General features: G+C 45.6%; 1 protein-coding gene across 2 annotated transcripts in view; it reads right to left on the reverse strand.

Moving 5' to 3' along the window:
* LOC119172439 (sodium-dependent phosphate transport protein 2B) overlaps nt 1–19,732 on the reverse strand; it is a 150,120-nt gene that overhangs the window by 104,452 nt on the left and 25,936 nt on the right. Inside the window, exon 1 of one of the 2 annotated variants that reach the window (XM_075893803.1) lies at nt 16,262–16,529. The exons of the other annotated variant lie outside the window; for it this stretch is intronic. The gene's annotated coding sequence lies outside the window, so the exon portion shown is untranslated. Of the gene's footprint in view, nt 1–16,261; nt 16,530–19,732 lie in introns of those variants that run through there. 2 annotated transcript variants of the gene reach the window in all.

A 19,732-nucleotide genomic window follows, 5' to 3' on the forward strand; every position in this document is an offset into this window, starting at 1 on the left:
TTTTCGATGGAGGTGGAAATGCTGGCCTGTGTGCTCAGATTTGGGTGCACGTTAAAAAACCCCACGTGGTCGAATTTCCGGAACTCTCCACTACGACATCTCTCATAATCATATGGTGGTTTTATAACGTTAAACACCTCGTGTCGTCGTCATCGACCTCAGATCTCCATGAATTTGAAAGAGATCGAAAGACCAAAATGGTTTGTACGTGGTATGTACTCGCTAAAATGGGCGGCAGAGATAAGAAGACTGTACTTGGCGAGTTGATATTTCATTGTGAATGAAATTTGCGAAAAAAATCAAATACAAGAACACACAAAAACACAGACACACACAAAAACAAAAACCACGAGACAAGCTGATACGGCACCATGCTTCTCACGTGGTTTTTTTACTTCATTTCCATTCTTTTTATTATTTTTCTTGCGCAAACACTTTTCGCTACATCTTCGTTGCAGTATTGCAAAGCGATAGCGTAAGAGGGTCGTGGAACGATAATTTTGAGAGTGGCGTTTTGTAGTAGAAGAAACTTTAAACAATAGAAATAACAAGTACGAAATGTGAATTCACACACACACACACACACACACACACACACACACACACACACACACACACACACACACACACACACACACACACACACACACACACACACACACACACACACACACACACACACACACACACACACACACACACACACACACACACAAAAAAAAAAAAGACTAGAAACATGTGCTTTTTCAGCAATTTTCGTTCATGCTTAGCTCACTAGCGGCAACCAGAAGCAGCTGCATTTGTACTACATGAGTCATAACATCCCATCGGCGCGCAACAGCAGCAGTCACGGGGGTCTTGGTGCGTGTAATTGCTGTAGGCACTACTCACTTAAAATAGTGGTCCGTCTAAAACATCGTGTGAACTTATCTCTTTGTACGCGACGTACTCTCCTGCGGTCGGCCTTCGGTTTTGAAGCGTGTGATATGTGGCGGAAGGAAATTCGCAGTTACTTCTTCGCTGAACGTTGTCATAACCAGATCGTCTGTCGCGACACACCGTCGCATACATTTCATGAAAAAGACGAGCGGTTTAGACCATGAATACGAGCTGTTGAGCCTCCGCACCATACCTGAAAGCATTTTAAAATTGACTTTATTTGCTAGCTCGGAATTCTCCATCACTCCACTTAGCCGCCTCTGAACGAAAACAACAGCAACAAAAAACAGCTAAAGCATGGCACGGTGATGTCATCTAGCTGCTGCGTGGTCAAGCGAGGCTTGGAATATTCCATGATCTATACCGTGACGAAGTCAACCGATTTGGATTAATTCAACCTGTAAATGGTTTGTGGTATCATAGATGTGACAGTATCTGCCATGTGCGTAGCTAATGGACGGCTGCGAGCTTTCACACATGCTCCCCCTACTCGCAAAAAATAAACTGTTTGGCTGCTGAACGCTAACCACACAGGTAAACACAAAGCGACGAACTACCATGCCTCGAATAAGCCGTAGCCACTGCCTTCATGCCTCAATAGCAAGTTGAGAAGACAACGCATTTTACATCTTTCGCAGCATTAAATTATCCACTGGTGTCGCTGCACTTTGGGCCATGTTGGCAGCCAGGACTGCTACGGCCGCGGCCTCCCACTCCTTTTCGTCTCTTGGAACAGGAGGTTCGTATAATCACAATTTTTTGTCTGGTTCTAACGGTCTACATAATCAGAAATTATTTGATCGCTTGTAGTGGGACCACGACATGAATGCACACTGCGTAGTCATGCGACGGCGATCACATGTCGAAAGACTGCTGCTGGCCAGAAGTCAGCTGTTTAACGAGGGAGTCTAACGAAGTCATGGCTTCCAATTTGTGTTGGCCGAGTGGTTCGGTGCACGCCCACCAAAACGCAGAAAGTAAGACCACCTGCTGAAAAGTATGACGAGTGACTTCTTTTCGATGTAAACACACACTGAGCATTCATTTTTCTCACTCTGGTACAATTTTGAAATTTTGCTTCTGTACTTCTTTAATTAATAATTGATTGTTGAGGTTTAGAGTCCTACAACCTCCTCAAGATTATGAGTGGAGGGCTTCTGAAATTTCGACCACCAGGGTTTATTTAACGTGCACCTAAACTAAGCTCAAGGGCCTCGAGCGCAATTGCTTCCATCGAAAATGAAGGCGATAATAACGCGTCTTCACATAACGCGTCCGATGCATCGAATGCGTTATTTGAAGGTCTCAGGTATAGTCCCGGACCACGGCAAATCATCTTTTCATCCACATTTATTTCTTCACAATTATATTACAATTACTTCTAATAAGATTCCCATCCTTTTCTTGGCATCCTTGTATGTTAGTTCAGATTGATGTTTCACATTATTTTGATTTTGCGGTAAGGACGCATGCCCATGTAGTCAAAATTGTGAGGAAGTGGTAGCAGAAATATGTGAATATGAACTGCTTCTCATTGGGCGCGGAACATGACAGAAGAGCGGAAAGAGATCAGAGGGTTTTTAATCGGTTATTTTCAAGCAGCCTTGAAATTCAATATAGTTCGCTGATTCCTGGGCAAGTGCCTCACCAACGATCAATGCGCTCTGTTAAAACATCAATAATCATTGTTAAAAGCTAACGACTCCATGTAAGTTCAATTTCGTACTAATGGCCACACACCGTACAATTTCATAGAGAAAATAGGAAGTACCGTGTCATAGAGCTTCATATAATATAAAACGCTCTGCACCATGTCATTTCTAGCCGAGCCAGTCTTGGCCGTACGTGTATGCTCTATCGTGTCCCCGCAGCGAAGAGAACAAGGTGACAGATTATTTCGAGTCGGTCATTAATTCTGTTCCCACATTCGATTTCACTTTTCCCCATTCCCCTCAGTGGGCATGCACCATGGTAAAAAACACTTCATCTTTGTTCCTAATCACGAGACCCCGTGCGCTCGTCCTTGGCAGTTCCAGCACCCGATATCCTTGCTTAGCACTGTCCCGGCTGAAAGCTTGCGTACCAATCCGGCAAACTGAACCGCTGCAATGACTACCACTGTGAGTGACACTGGCGTACGAGTGCTCCCCGCCATGCCTGTCTTTGGCATCGCAAGCACGTCGGCCGCCGACATGCCCACAGAATCGTTCCGGCCCGTCGACGAGCCTGGCCCGAAGCAGCTGCCGCCTGCGCTCAGCGTTTTCCTCGCCATCTTCACGCCACTCGTGCTCGGCCTGGTCATTTGGTACGTGTCAGGTGCGTTGCTGGCGTCCAGCGGCCGCCACAAGGCGGCTTCCTTTTGCTGCATCGACGGCGCACGTCGTCTGACGCAGTCCATCAACAGCAGCATCGACCCGTGCGTCAACTTCACGGGCTACGTCTGCTACAACGCCAGCCGGAATCGAAGCACCGTAATGGACATTCATCAACAGCTCCTCGAGGACATCCTAACGACCAGGCCGAGCTCTGCCGCTACCTGGACGAGCCCGGCGGCCAGTACGCTGTCGGCTTTCTACAAGTCCTGTATAGAGATGCGCTGGTCGAAGGAAGACATCCTGCGCAACCTAACGTCTATCGTCATCGAAAAGGGTCACATTCATGCAGCAATGACGGCGAGGGAGATTCTTGACTTCTTCCTCAAGATTTCGCTGCAGTATCGGCTCCCGACTGCCATCAACGTCGACGAAAAGTTCATCCTCAAGGTTCTAAATAACGCGTCGGCTCGTATTGATATTTCGCAACCACGTTATGCGATATCAGAGCTTTGCACTCGCTGCAACGACTGCATTGCTCTCGTACTGCAGCAGTTCAACAGAAGGATTGGGTGCAACGTGTCGGAGGTTGGCCTTTTACGCTTCGGAAGCAAAATGCCCGTAAACAAAAACAGGACCGCTGCGACCAAAACCGGGGACTTCGGAGAACTCGCCGACCTCTTCACATCTGTGTCACTTGTCGAGTGGAAAAAAGCGCTGTCGGCGGCCAACGTCGACCTGCGCGAGATCGATCGGGTCGATGTGGAAGGCAAGTCACAGCTGCGTAACTTTATGAGCAGTATGTCGAGTCCGTCTAATCAACCGACATCGATCGCCTTCATCGTCGCGTACAGCGTCTTGTCCTCTTTCAACCACTTCGAGAGCGACCTTTTCCACGACGCCGGCGGCAGTCAAGAGGTATTCTGCAACCGGAGAGTGCACGACCTGGATCACACCTGGGAGCAGCTTCGATCCGACATGTCATCCAACATCGGCAAAAGTTGGGAGATTCACGTGATCTTCGAAGAAGTTATCAAGGCTATCTCCCGATCAGTCGCGAACAGCAGCCTCTTCGCTGCCGCAGACCACCTGGCGGCCAAGGCCTTCCTCAGGAGCCTCACGTTGCTGCTTCCTCATGAGTACGCGGTGGCGGACAACCACCCGCCAAACATCACTCTAGTTTATCTACGAGACCACTTCAATATGCTCGAGTACGAACAGTGGCTTATGCGGAAAAAGACCAAGATTCACGTCTTCGGGTCGCCGGAGCTACGCGTCCACCAGCTGACGCTATCTGCCAAGAACAAACTCCTCGTTCCTACGTCATTCTACCACGACCTCACCCATCATTCGGAGTCATCGGTGATGCATAACCTGCCGTGGCTCGGAACGAACATCGCTTATTTCGTGTGGGACCTTCTGGTTTTCCATATTCCCTTGACGAAAGCAACCGCGAAAAACCTCATGGACATGCATCAATGCCTCCGGCAATCGCGCGCGCAGCCTGGCACCGTCTCGCGACGGAGCGTCAGCTTGATGCTGGCAATGAAGTCCTTGCTAAACAGCCTGGACCAGGCGGACCTCTACGTACCGCGAACTCTGGACGCCCGTTGGAGACTTTCGCACGGGCAGTTCTTCTTCCTGCGCATGGTTGAAAGGTCCTGGTGCCACAGGGACCACAGTGCGCTGAGAACTGTCGATTGGGTCGAGATGAATTCCGCGTTGGAGCTGACGCCGGAGTTCAGCGAGGCCTTCCACTGCCGTACAACACCAGTGCAGCGCGGCAGCTGCCGTACGTGAGACGCCGCGCTCTGAGTGATGCCGTTGCCTCACTCAATAAAAGAAAAAAATATTATTAAACTAAACGAGTTGGCGAGTTCATATAATTTCAGACTGAGACAGCACTAAAATGACACCAAATAAGCCTGCGGTAGCTGCTATGTGTTTCATTCTTTTAAATATCTATTTTGTATTACATTACAAAAAAATACTTGCTGGTTATACAGCTTATTAGGTTATAGCCTGCATAAGCTGAATACACTGGAGGCTATAAAGATACACTGCGACGATTCGTGAACCCGGCATTCCTTCTCGGAAGCCTTCATCATGAATAAATCATGGCGCTCGGAACTTGCAATGTTCATCACCTCCACGCTCTATGTGTTGTGCTGCCATCTATGAACGGCTCAAAAAACGAATGAATCCGCGCCAAAGTTTGAGTGCTTACCACCACAAGGTGTGGGAACGGGCCATTTGAGATTTTGTAATGCTAAACCTAAACTGTAAAATTTAAACAGTGGACAAAGGAAGGACTAGGACAAGCGCAAACTTCCTACTAACATTTATTGAGGCAATACACTAATTTCTAGGCGACTCATTACGCGGAATGGAAGTGCGTTCCGTTATGTGATAACAGAACAGGGTTGGCCACTCACCCTAGCGATAGCACTAGGCTCATCACTGAGGTGGCAGCGACAGCCACTGGTAGCTGCGTCTGCTAGCCATTCATCGCACTAGCAAAAAGAACTAGGCTACATAAATAAAGCGGCACCTGTTGTTCCTGCGTAGTTTAACTGCTGTTTGGTTATAGTTTGTTGAATCACCCTTGTGCCTTGACTGTTACGGAAGTTAGTGTTTCTCTTCGTCCGTCTATTGTTCACTGTGCCTATCTTGCGCTTCATTATTATTCATACTATGATCTGAGCAAGTATCAGTGATCTTGGAGGCTGTAGCTGCAGTAGGCAATTGCTAAAGTTGTTTAGAAGTGAAGGTAAAGGTTCAGAAAAAAGCCTCCTCAGGTTCAAACATAGTGACACATTTATGTGCGCAACGATATTGACTACGAAAACTTCTCAAGTTGACAGTCATGCACTAATAGAAATCACGGTTCTCGTAAAAAAATAATTGTGGGGAGTTTAACGTCCCAAAACCACCATGTGATTATGAAAGACGCCGCAGTGAATGGCCCAAAAAAATTCGACCACCTGTGCCCTTTAACGTGCATCTAAATCTAAGCACTCGAGCCTCAAGGATTTTCGCCTCCATGGAAAATGCGGCGGCTGCGGCCAGGATTTGATCCCGTGACCGGCAGTTGAGCAGCCGAGTGCCCTGGCCACTTTACCACCGTGGCGGCTCACAAATCTCATCCTATAGTTGGAAAACAATAAACACGCCTTATAATAACAGAATACAGAAGTGCGTCTTTGTCATCATCATGAATAATTATTTATTACATTAAATAATGATGATGATGATAAATGCTCACTTCTGTATTTTGTTGTGATAATATAACTCGCAGAGTGATAAGCGATGTAGTGAGGAGAGCAAATCAGGAGATGCAAGAAGGATGAAACTATTTCAGTATTCCAAAGTTGTTTATTCACTAATTTCTCTGAGTGTTTCGCACAACTAGAACACAATTATGAAAGCAAGTGGTACATCCCAACTGAAGTGACCAAACGACGTATGGTCTGCCATCATGTGGCGCTCGTTAGTGCATATTCTACAATGTGCTTAATTTCTGAATTTACTGAGATGAATTATGCATACCTTTAATATTCACTTCAGGGCCAAATGCGTTTTGTAATGTTGTGGAGGACATTCCAAAACGACCTACCGAGTTTTTGTGGTGACGTCCGTGCTGTGTGATGACTTTTTTTGCCAGTGTTAAAAGAAAGCCCAAAAAAATATGATGTAAAACCACGTGACTACGCTCAGGCACTCGCGCTTCATCTCTGTGAACCGTACTTCGAGCGAAACGACCGGAAATTCACTTGTATACATTAGATGTCTCCTCAGTAAACTGCGTCACTCCCAACGGCTGTCTGTTGGAGAAAATTTGTGTAGCTTGGTCTAGACCATCATCACACCAGCATTCCATTGGGTGCTAAATCATCAAACAAGGAGAAAAGGTGTGGGAGAGAAAGGGGCCTAGCGTGCAGCAAGGAAACGTACGTGGATGAAAGAGAGACTAGAATTAGGCAGAACTAATTTGAGACTGCCCAATAAGAAGTGTCTAATGACCAGATCGTGGTTTTGAATTGTGAAGTTGTGCAATGCTGATATGCGATAATGTTTCATATTTTTTTCCCCTTAAAACCGTTAAATTTCTTTTGACGATGAGCAACGATATATTTTTTTCATATTGTTCAGCCAGTTCATAGGGTAACTTTTGATGTTAAGCAGTTCTGGATATTCCTTTTTTATGCAGAATTTTACAATATTTTGCTCGTGGGAAATTTACGAGGTGCCACCTCTTTCGCAACCAGACAGAGATGAGCTGTTATGACGCGATCGTGGGTGCTTAAATGAAAACCTCAAGCGTATGTTTTCTTAGTGAGTCTTGGTTTGCCTTATCAAACAGTGCTGTTAGGGTGACGGTAGCGTTAACAGTAAGCCAGAGTTGTGTCGTCGCTCAACAATCACAGATTCATATTTTATATTTCATAAAAAAGAAACACGTTCGTGACATAGAGTTCAGAATCATATGAGACTGTTGAATGTCTTTTAAACACAGGTAAATTGATCGTGTGTCATTGTCAGCATAAAAGCTGCAGTGCAGAACGGCAAATGATTACTGACGAGAACAATAAACAACTTAAAATGCGAAGAAGACAGCTGAAATATGGCGATGACGTCACAACAGTTGCCACGCTGCAGACCAGGGACAAGAACACTAGAGCCCACGTATACCAATACACAAGTGCCACGAAAACGTCATCGTTATAACAGCTAATTGCTGTAAAACGGGTATCACGAAACAATCTGAAATAGGGGACAGGAGGCTGTAGTGGGCAAGCTATAATATTGCATGAAATATGTCAACAGACATCAGTGATCAGGATGACCAAGCAGCAAATTTTTTTTGACATGCTAGAAAATGATGATGTGATCACGGTACTGTAAGAAGCCTCATAAAACCAATGTATGACAGCGTCTGTAGTTTACAACCCTGAAATTATTCAAAGTGGGGAAATTTTCACTCAGACTGCGTGTCGGAAAGGGTATAAACAGTAGCCATTGCCGTTTCCGTACCATAACAGAATTTCAACAATCAGCTTTACCACAGAACCATAACGCTCTACAGTGAAGCCCAAATAAGAGCACTGATAGATTGTTGGGGTATATGTAGTGGGAGGAAGTTCACCAGCTTGAATTTCTCATTTTCTTCTTTATTTTCAAAGATTTTGTGTACCATTACGTCTTTGTACGGATACCAACAGCCATGAATCATTGTTATAACTAATAATGCCGCATACTGCACATTGCCTTAAAAGGCTTATTTCATCCTAGAAAACGTACAAATGTTGTGCCTGCTTCTTATTGTTATAGCCGATGTATATTGTTAAAATTGGTATCGTTATAGATGGGCTCGACTGTACAGTTTTCCAACGGCCTCTTGGAAAGGGCAATAGCAAGTGATATGAGTGGCCGAAGAGTGCTGTAGTATTGATTGGTGAGTGCGATAAGACGTCGTTATCGCACCACTGAGCCACGGGGTGGTGCAGATCAACGGAACAATCGCTAAGAGCCCCGCTTCTCGGATAAAGAGTGTTTATATTCAGGTTCTTTGAATGGCTTACTCACAAGCAGAGGGATGAGGAGGTGGTGAAAATTACCATGCTCGGGGCGAACAAAATTTACGTGCTTTAATAGAGTTATTTTTTTTTATTACGTTATGCCATTCTGTAAAGGTGTAGCTGGTGCGATCGGGCATTCAATCAGTCACCTCCATCTCTGCAGGCAAACATGTTACGTGCACTGACCCAAGCCCGTAACCTGAGCGCAAATACAAATATTGGGACACTGAGCACCAGGAAAGCAAGAAAGAAAAACAAGAAAAAATAAAACATCACTAGGCCTAAACAACGTTTACGAGTGAAGTGGGAAAGTGACAAAACGGTACGCCCTCGTCGTTCTTGCAAACTGAGTTGTTTTGGAAAGTTGAAAACTGCGATGTGAAATAGAGTGCAGCAATTTTCAAGTTGTCAAAAATTTATCCTATAATTTAAGCCAGTGCTTGCGTCATGGCTAGAAGAGCCATGATTAACGATTGTCACTTGCATTGGTGCGCATAGCTGCGAACTTCACCGCACTACTGAGATTACCAAAAAAAATGTAGAAAAGGAACGCCACACAAATAAGCTGGAAAAGGGTGAGAACAGTATACTGGAATGATGCAGCTTGTCATATTTGTCTGGATATTCTTTGTGCTATTTCTTTTCTTATTACAGAGAAACATTTTTTGACATCATAACTCGGGTCATGCGCAGCTACGCCGGTGCCTGTGACTTGTTGGCAAACCTTGCACCAAAGACACATTGAGCCTCGAGCCCGAGTCCGCTGGGTGCCAGCCCAGTATTCTACCACTGAGCTACGCTGGTGCTTGTGACTTATTGGCAAACTTGCCTTAGGCAGGCTGCTTGATCTTGGGAAAGCAATCGCGTTAATACGACTTATAAAGCAGTTTAAGACAGTGAAAGAACAACCAGTCGTCGCACAAAACGAATAGCGTGACGAGTGCGTCGTCCAATGCTCGAACCCATTACAAAAGTTTGTTCTTGTTCCCCTATTAACTGTGGTGCATACCTACTTAAGCCATAATTGTTCATCGTCGTCAGCCACTGCATCGCCAATTGGCACGAAATTCCTTGCAAGTGTTGAGTGGATGCCACGCTTCTCAGAAGAATTACGAAAAATGGCATTGACAATGCTGGCCTACTACCCCAAAAATAGATATTATTAATGTTCTACTTGCTTCCAAAGTAAGTTGCTTGCAGTAGTTACCCAATGCGTGTTCTAAAAAGGCCCTGAAAGGCCGCTATCTTTCGCTGTGACTGTACTGCACCTTCCACGCAGGCCTGGCATTTTTTTTTGTTCTGTCAGTAACGCCTTCTACGGACGCCACTTATCATCACGTGTACAACAAGAACACAAATAAAACAGACGATTAGCACATCTGCATTAGTGTTATTTTACGACATTTACTACTTCTCATTCTAAGCGGTGTCTTCTCTTGCACGTGTGCTAATACAGGATGCAGGAAAACACGAACGTGTTTACAGCTGCCATTCCCCGTCGGTGGTATGGAACCAGCCTTAATCTTCGTTTTCCGCGTCGTATAGAGACGGCACCGTCGCACCATCGCCTCAAGAATCTGTGACGAACACAACCATCGAATTGGTGACTTTAAAAGCACTAAACGATGCAATGTTGTGACGGCGGCGAGATGTATATTTATCCACGCAGCGAATTGTCAGCCAGACGATATGGCCGATGACTGCCACGCGCAAGCGCTTCACGTTTACTCGTCGTCTTCATCTTCGGCAACCAGCGCACTGGTTTATGTCCATTTCGCACCATAACAATATGTTGTTGGTTTTGACGGCACAGTGGATACCCATTCATTCATTCATTCATTCATTCATTCATTCATTCATTCATTCATTCATTCATTCATTCATTCATTCATTCATTCATTCATTCATTCTACGCTGCGGACTTTAGGCTCCAACAAGGCGGGCAAACAAAACAGAAGGAATGCGAGCAATGTGCCTACGATAAAGGTGTTTCAACAAAACCAAGACTCCTTTTAGCGCTCTTGACGTTGAATTTATTGAATCTGGAGGACAGTAATTATACTTTTACAGCCCTTAATTTCTATGACTACAGGGTTTTGGAAACTGAAAAGCATGGAGAGTAGAGAAAAGTCAAGTTACTCGCACGCAATCGTTGTCGCATGCTCTCAGTTCATAGGGACGCGCATTCGCAAAAGTGTCGAGGCTTACTCAAGCACTCAGTATTACCCGATGGAAAAGATAGCTGTCAACGTGGACCGACGATCACGATCATTATCAGGCAGGTTCTGCGATTTGGAGCCATAATTATTAGCGGAACTAGGATATTACTTCGATTACATGTTATTTTCCTGTGGTTTCCTGATGTTATTTGCACCGAGGATCAGCGGCTTCATTGCGGTTCACCTGAACAAACATCTTTTGTTTATCATTACTGTAACCCACGTTTCATCTGTACAGCATTTTATTTTGTGCAAATTGAAGCACTCTTGTATGTCTTTTTTACTCATTTCCCACCTGTAATGACCCATGGAGGGTCGACAGTATCACTAAATAAGTAAGTAAATAATATTCAAGCAAAAAATATGCAATATACACAAACAACAAAGCAGTTCACTCATGGCAGGACAAAGTTCACCTTGGTAATTTCAGTAAAAACTGCCGTTACAGAGGAACATGAATTCACGAAACAATGACATGATGACAACAGGGATCGACCGCGGAAATCTCGTGAGAACATGCGGCAGAAAGAAATCGCTGTGAAATATAGGAGCAGTCGATGATAACGCTTCGTTTTCTCGAACATGGCTCTGACTTATCAGGAACGTAAAATGGCGGCAGCCGCGCTGTGAGCAGACGAAAGAGAATACGTACACACATAATTCTGATGGCCAACCTTCACTCTAAAGAGGGGCGTTCAGCTTGCCAGACCAGTCGCTATGCCGGAACCGGTAAGTCTGCGAGACAGCGTACGGTGGAGAAGGCACTGTCGGCGACTACTGCAGCGAACTAGCTGCAACTCTCGCCTCCTCTGCGAGCACAGACGAGCGCTCAACGCGTGTCTCGGGCCCAGTGAACATTTGTGATTCCATGCACCAAGCGCCGAATGCAGCTGTGCACGCTGGGGCTTCAAAGAGACGCTTCGATGGCGCAAGTGAAACAAATAAAAAATATAAACAAAGGACACGTGCACAGAGAAGCCGCAGACTGTATCTCATCGGCGCGCAGCAGTTCAGTGAACCCGGCAGGGTGGAACAAAGACAGAGGAGCAGCACGCGAAAGGTTCGAACGGGTTGCTCTCAGCGAAGAAGTGCAATAGCAGCTATTGCTATAGGAAAAGTATATCGTCTCGGGTAAGCTGTTCGAAGGATGACGATGTGCATACGTCATCTCTGTCACTACCACATACACAGCAGCCTTATTATTTTTTAAGTGACCGCAGAAGGATGCGAGAAGCGCAGTGCACTTCAAGACATGTGGCATTATTGATCAGCCTTAACGTCTGCATGATTCGTATTTGCTTGCTGTCATAACACAAAGGAAGGATCAGTACATAAACGGCGTGACAACTTTGCGTTCAATGTGCAGGATAAAGTTATATTTGTAGTGAATCAAGCAAAGAAACTTCGATAATTTCTTTCACGATAATGGTTTGGTGCAACTTCCCAATGCTTGAACGCTTCAGAAGAATAGACACAGCTTGCTAACAAATCGGCGTCCTTTTTCCACCAAGACCCACATCGAAGTTGAATCGTTCGATCTGGTAAGAAAGAGGGATTAAATATCAAATGTATATCTTGTGATCGAGAAAAAAAAAAGAAAAACGACGAAGAACGAGATGAGGACAATTCAGTGCCAACGTTCTAACCTTGTTCACATTACACTGGAGGGATTGGTTTATCACTGAAATGTTTTCGTACACTCATGCAACCAAATGAATTTATAAGAAAAACCACTATATGGTTATGACGCATGCCGTGATTGGGGACTCGGGCCTCAATTTGACCACCTTGGTTTTTTCAACACGAACATCGATGTAATTGCACGCGTGCTCTTCGATATCATACTCATCAAAACGCCGGAGCCCGGTCCAGCAACCGAACCCGTGTCCTTCAAGCTTAGAGCCTCGACACTTCCCCTGATTAGCTACCACGGCGGTTACTGTAGTAGAACGTGTATATTTAGATTTAGCCGCACCTTAGAAGACCCCTAAGCCACATGGAGTTCAAAGGCGTGACGGTAGTTTTTTTCTCATCTTCACTGCCCTTCCTACAAGTGCTATCTTTTTAGATGCGAAGTATCTTATGGTCAAGCTCAATCCAGTGTGAAGCGTGACCATCCTTACGTCCCCTCCCCCTCCTCTCCTACGCTCCCTCCACTCTCTCGTCTCGCAATGCTGTCTACTATAGTCGAAGCTGGCTCTCCCTCTTTCTCCTCTCCATGGCATTTGACCCCCATTGTTCCTGCACCCCCTCCCCCTCTTACGCTTTCCGTCTCGCCTCGCAACGCCGACGCAGGCAGTGTCTGCTAGCAAGTTTGTGTTTAGAAAAAAAATGTTTAACGATTTCGAGTACTTGATACTCAACTATGGGACAGCAGTAAGCCGTCCCTAAATATTCTTGATTGCGAAAATTAACTCTTAGCACTACAACAGTTAACAGGCCCCGTATATATAGGCATTGCATTTTGACCGCCAAGGTAGTGCAGGTTGGAGATTTCTCCTTTGCGTTGTTGAACAATAAAACCTTGCAGCGCACGCGTTAACTAAAAGCGCAATGCGGGTATCTGCGTCCAATCGGAGTCCTCTGTCTATCATTGTCGATTAGCAGTGATTGGCATGTTTCACTAAGAAACGCCGGTTTATAAGTGCGTGCTTCACACGTCCCCAAGCTTTCTCTCCTGCGCAACACCACGATGAGCGCCAGCGTAAACGCCACCGCCAATGGAAGCGTTAGCGCCCACTGCTTCTCGTCTACACATGGTTCCCTTTAGCGGGAGATGGTGCAATCTTCTCTTCATAAAAGACGTGGAATGTCTTCACTAAGCGTTGAGCTAGTTTGGGATAACGCGCTTTTCGACTACACACGGCTATCTCTGCTTGCATAGTCACAAACGCAGAAAACAAAGCGAACTTATTAATTAGCAATGGTTTTTGACTTAGTTAGCGAACCTAATTAACGCATGACATTCATGGCACACAGGGCAGAACGGATATGCGACTGGATGGCAAAGCAGGGTAGGAAACCATTCATGACAGATATCTTTAATATATCGACTAATCGAGACGCTATTTCATCCTGGCATCACGCGAACAAACTGCTGGCATCATGAATTGTACCGAGAAGACGGGAAACGCCGGTACAGAATAACACCTTCGTTCTTCGTATTTTCAGAAGGTATTTAGGAACCCTTTAAGGAAGCCCAGCTGGTCAAAAAATATCCGTAGCCCCCCAGTACAACGTGTCTCCTTGATATTCTACATTCGCGGCTTTAATTAATAATTATTAAGAACTTATGTACAATTCAATTATTGACACAGTGGCTTGTCGTAGATAGCGTGAAAATACTCATCCATCGTGTTGATGGTGTTGTCAGAAGATAGCTTCACTAATGAGGGATTCCAAATGAAGTGGCGAGAACGCCTTTCGATCTGTCGCGAATACGCATGCGTCGTTGAAGAAAATGGATCGCTCAGGTTCGGTGCAGGGCACAGAGTTTCCTAAAATTAACTCTTTCTCATCTTTATTGTTCCCTTTCCTAATCTGCCAGTGTAGGGTAGCCAACCGGATATTATCTGGTCAACCTCTCTGTCTTCTCTATTTTGTTGCTTCCTTCCTCAACTAGACGGGACACTGTCACTGCTATCACTCAGCGATCATGCGAGTTATGGGTATGACATGGATTTGCCTAGTCTTCGCGCTTGGGAGCGGTGAACACACTTGTGGCTTTGTTTATTGCTATGTTTTGGTTTTGTTTCGAAGGAATTGATTGATTTGTAGGGCTGAACGTCCCAAAACTACCATATGATTATGAGAGACGCCGTAGTGGAGGGCTCCAGAAATTTCGACCACCTGGGGTTCTTTAACGTGCCCCCAAATCTGAGCACATGGGCCTACAATATTTCCGCCTCCATCGGAAATGCAGCCGCCACAGCCGGGATTTGATCCCACGATCTGCGGGTCAGCAGTAGAGTACCTTAGCCACTAGACCACCACGGCGGGGAGTGTTTGCTGCGAAGGAAAAAAAACCGTTTTTCATTTCGGGACTCGATTTGAAGTGGTAAGCTGAAAAGATTAAGCTGGTGAAGCGTAACTGCCGAAAATTTGCCAACTGTTCTTTCGTGACAAATCAGCTTCCAGCAGCTTCGTGACGCAAAGCCAGAACGAACGTAAAGCACGAAGACTAGGCAAATCCATGTCATACCCGTGATTCCCATGCTCGCTGAAGCGCTTTGTGTTGCAGCTCCCATAGACACCAGTGCCAGAGTTCCCTCTAGCGTATATTTAGGAAACTTTGCGGTGCATGGTTCGTCGACATGCTGAATACTTTTTTTTGTCTTTCGGACTTCCTGAGACGTCTACACGTATTGGCCGTTTCACCAATCACCCAAATATAAAAACTACCCATGGTAACCTTCAGAGAACGCCTAGTCACTGGCAGAAGGGCCGAACAGTTCAGTGCACTGCATGCGTATTGCAAAGTACATCAAGAAAAAAAAACATTTGGTGTATGATTTTGCAGCTTAAGGTGACATATTACAGAATTTGGTTTTAAAATGGGGGACTATAAAATTAGTGGCGGGTTTCAGGGAGACGTATAAGCTGAACACAGGAAACTGTATTGCAAGAAAGCATGACACAAAAAGGAAGGAGGCTAACAAATGCGAAGCATCTGTGAGCGCGCATGCCTCGTCCTATATCCTTTAATATTTTACTTGCGATTAAACGTTAAGTTGTCGTTGAATACCATCTCTCTTAATTTTCTATTTTCCATAGTGATAACGTAGCAGTTCTCTTCATTCTAAATGTAACACAATCATTTTGCACCTTTTTGATACATAATTTTTTATTGTAGAAGTACAAGTTTGTGATGAATTGGCTTGTGTTTTTACAATCGTATGGATTGAAGCATTATTCGTCATATAATTAGGAGCTTAAAGGAAATATATGCTTTTTAGTATGGCTATATTGATGAAAGGTTAGTTTTAGTCAAAACAAACTGCAGGTAAATTGTTATCATTAGGGAGCGATTTTAAGGAGGCTGTCAGACACGCATACATGAAACAAAAATGAATAAAAGAAGTCAATGTTGTCAGAAGACTAGGTGGGCCAAATTAGGGTAAGTACCGTGCAAGAAGCTTCACAATCACGTTGATGTTTCGCCATGTAAAAACCAAGTACCCAAAGTGCCGACTAGGGTCACGTTCACACTTACGGTTCAAATCGCGGCGACGGAGGAAGTCGGGTGACCGCAGGCGACGGACGCCCTGATGTGGAGAACAGATCTGATCCGACGCACAGTGGCAGAGATGAGCGACGTCGTCGGAGTGCTCGGTACGGAACGACACCAGCTGACGAGCGCTCGCACACCAATGCTTTCGCTCTCGCCTCCTCTCCCACCAGGTTGTTGTGTATCCACGCCCCCCTCTTTACGATTGCTACGGGGCGAAGGGCGCTGGCCCTCTTACCCGTGCTTGCATCGGTGCGTGCAACGCACACTGCCTCCGAACAGGGTTTTCCCGCGGAAGATCCACTCTCGCGCTACGCCGTACAGGAAAATGTAACCCAGAGTAAAGCCCATGTGCACCGAACACGCATGTACCGGTTTTTATTCGTTATTTTCTGCGCTGCGCCCTCCCGCGCTGCGCCCTCCCGCGCTTTAGTCGTTGTTTTGGTCGGCGTTGCAACGGTTTGTTGACTCAGAGTGGCTCTGGTAGGACACAGGTATCCTCATTAGCTGCACTTTCGCCACGTTCCGGTTTGTCGCGTAAGCTATAGCACACGCGTGCGCAGTTGGTTAGCTTTTTTGTCGTTTTATGAGCTTTATTATCAACTCAAGAGAAATAGTTTGTGACGCTCACGTCATTTTCACTCCATCACGCTTAAGAATGTGGCCGACAATACAGTCGTAGATCCGTGGGCGAATTTTGTTTCCAACGGGACGTTCATGGAACGCTTCTTCAGCTGGCTGATCGGATGGCTCGGAGTTCGATGCGGAGATGCAGTGTGTCGTTCTCGGTAATCGTATTTTATCGGTGGAGCACACGCACTCTAAGAACAGATATCCGAAAAACAAGCGCTACCTGGAAAGGTATTATCGTCCCTCTATCACTGCAGTACAAACATCTTTACCGACAAGAAAAATAACAGTGAAACGCATCTTTGCGAAGCTGGTGTTCGCAATAAATACAGATAATAAATGTAACGAAATGTGGTAGTTAGATGCGTATTATCTTCCTTTACTGTAAGCACAACGACAACATATTGTTCACTTTAATTGGTGTAACAAGTCAGGTTGGTTGATTTTATGGTTGTAAACGTACCAAAGCGACTAAAGTAATGAGAGATGCCGTATAATTGAAAGCTCCCAACAATTTTGAGCAACCGGGCTCTTTGAACCTGCACTGAATTACGCCACCATCACGCGGGTATCAAGCATTTCGCCTGCATCAAAATGGGACCACTGCGGCTGGAATCAAGCTCGTGTTTTCCGTACGCAGTCGAGCGCTAGTAACAACTAGCAACTGGTGTAGTTCAGCATCTTCGATCGTGGTAGTGTGTCTTAAAACGCAGAAATTATATAAGGTTGCTACCACCACCTCAACGCATTTGGACGGAGCATTTCGATACGTAGTGTTGCACTTGTTTTCTTAGAGGCATGCATCTGTTATAGGAAGCCCCGATAGCTTCCCTGTCATTGCACCCTGTGTGATAAACTGACGTCTATTCACGTGAATAGACTTCTCTGACCATGACTGATACGGCTGTTTTTGCGAATTGTGGAGTACTTCACATCGCGTGGTCCCATGTGTGTGAGCTGGACCACATGGGCCGAAGGGAAGTGGGAAACGAAATAATATTTAAAGGGGTGGTGCCACCATGTTTGTGGCTTGCGCGTTTTTTGCTGCAACGTTTCTTTTAGGTCTAGAAAGCATGATACACGCACCAAAATCATTTTATACTGGCTGAATAAATTATATTGCTTTTTTATGTGGACCACTTTCGGTTTCGCTTTCTGGGCGCCGAAATGAGCTGTGACGAGAAAGTGTAGGTGGCTTGGTCACGTGACCACACAAGTTTGCGACGCACGTCACGCTGATTATCGTCTGCTCTCGCACAGACGTGCCACACAAGTCCCTGCAAAAGAAACGTACAGCAGCCCCACGCATTGGCATAATAGGAAGGGGTGCTGCGACTTGGGGGGGGGGGGGTGAAAATTCAGCCCTGTACATTGACATAATAGGGAGAGGGTGCGTTGCCACAAACCTTTGTCTCCCCCCCCCCCCCCCCCCGAATGGGTAACCTGATTCCGTCTACGCTCACTACAGGTATGGCGTGACGTCTCTGCAACTTTTATGGGCCTTCATATACTCCGCGACAACTTTTCATGGCATTGGATGCGCAGAATGAGCATGAAGGTACACTTTGGACGTGAATTTAAATATACTCTACACGTTTGCTATGTCCGACCATCCGTGTGTTGTGTCCTAGCGTACAGAGGAAACCCGCAAGAGGCTTGTTTTAGCCTCGAAATTTCGTGGCACCACCCCTTTAACTCCCTGACGTTTTAAAACCCCAAACCATGATATGATTAGGAGGCACGCCGTAGGGGAGCCTTTCGGAAATTTCGATCACCAGGGGGTCGTACTTACGACCGCCTGCGACATGGCAAATGCACGGGCCTCTAGAATTTAACGTCGTCAGAAATACGCCCGTCCGGGTGGGAAAAAAAATTTGAATATACCAAGAAAAAAAATCTAGGCCATAGCTTCCACTGGAGGCTCAATCCTAAAGCCTGTGAGCACCTATAGATTTTTTGAACGTGGGCGCTGCCATATTGCCTATAGCGTCGGCCTAGCGGGTGGCGCCATCCCTGGTGTTGCAAACCAGGGTTGCTTTACTGAGTTTCCACAGAAACGTGGAGCTATAGCTCCGCACTTCTGTGGAATTTATTTGTATGGTTGCAGTTGCAGCAGGTTTTTATCATTCTGGCGTGCTATATTTCATTTCAAATGATGCAGTACGAGCATGAAATGAGATGTCTTGAGGTTTTCATCCGTTTGGGGTGAAGTATGATAATATGCGACGGCATGAACGTGCCGCAAGTGGTCGTGTCGTCTGTTTTCGGCACTCTTTTTGTAGGAAAAACTAGGACTATTTCAACCCAATCTAGCAGAGCAATCAAGTGCTGATGCTCTTTGAGTATACATTGAATTTTTTCCTGGACTCTGATATTTAGGTTTTTTGTCCTCGTGGTTTTTTATGCTGTCGCAGCGACTAGCACCCGTACATGCGATCATGCGGAAGCGCGCAGTTGCGATTTCTTGGCAATGGAGGCTTTTGCTTATTCCTGACAAACTCTTCCCTATGTTTTGCTCAACCTTTAATGACCCCTCATTACTCACTCGTTTATTTCTCACTGATGTGGTCGAAGTAGGTGCTGGTACACAAGAAGTGATGCTAATATTTTAATGCCAGCACGCATTTTCTCTCTTTTCTTTAGAGGCAGGGCGCTTCATTAGATTGCGGTGGCGATAAAGTGAAGATAGAGTTTGTTTTGCCGATGAGGCACCAAGCGCACCTAGGCCCGAGTCTACATGATTGGCATAAGAGCCTTTTTGTTTATATTTAACAATAAATTTGTCCACCGAGTGTACGGCGATTGTATTGCGAAATCGTGACTGTC

The sequence above is a fragment of the Rhipicephalus microplus genome, chromosome 4 (genome assembly GCF_043290135.1).
Source record: "Rhipicephalus microplus isolate Deutch F79 chromosome 4, USDA_Rmic, whole genome shotgun sequence".
NCBI classification, from domain to species: domain Eukaryota; kingdom Metazoa; phylum Arthropoda; class Arachnida; order Ixodida; family Ixodidae; genus Rhipicephalus; species Rhipicephalus microplus.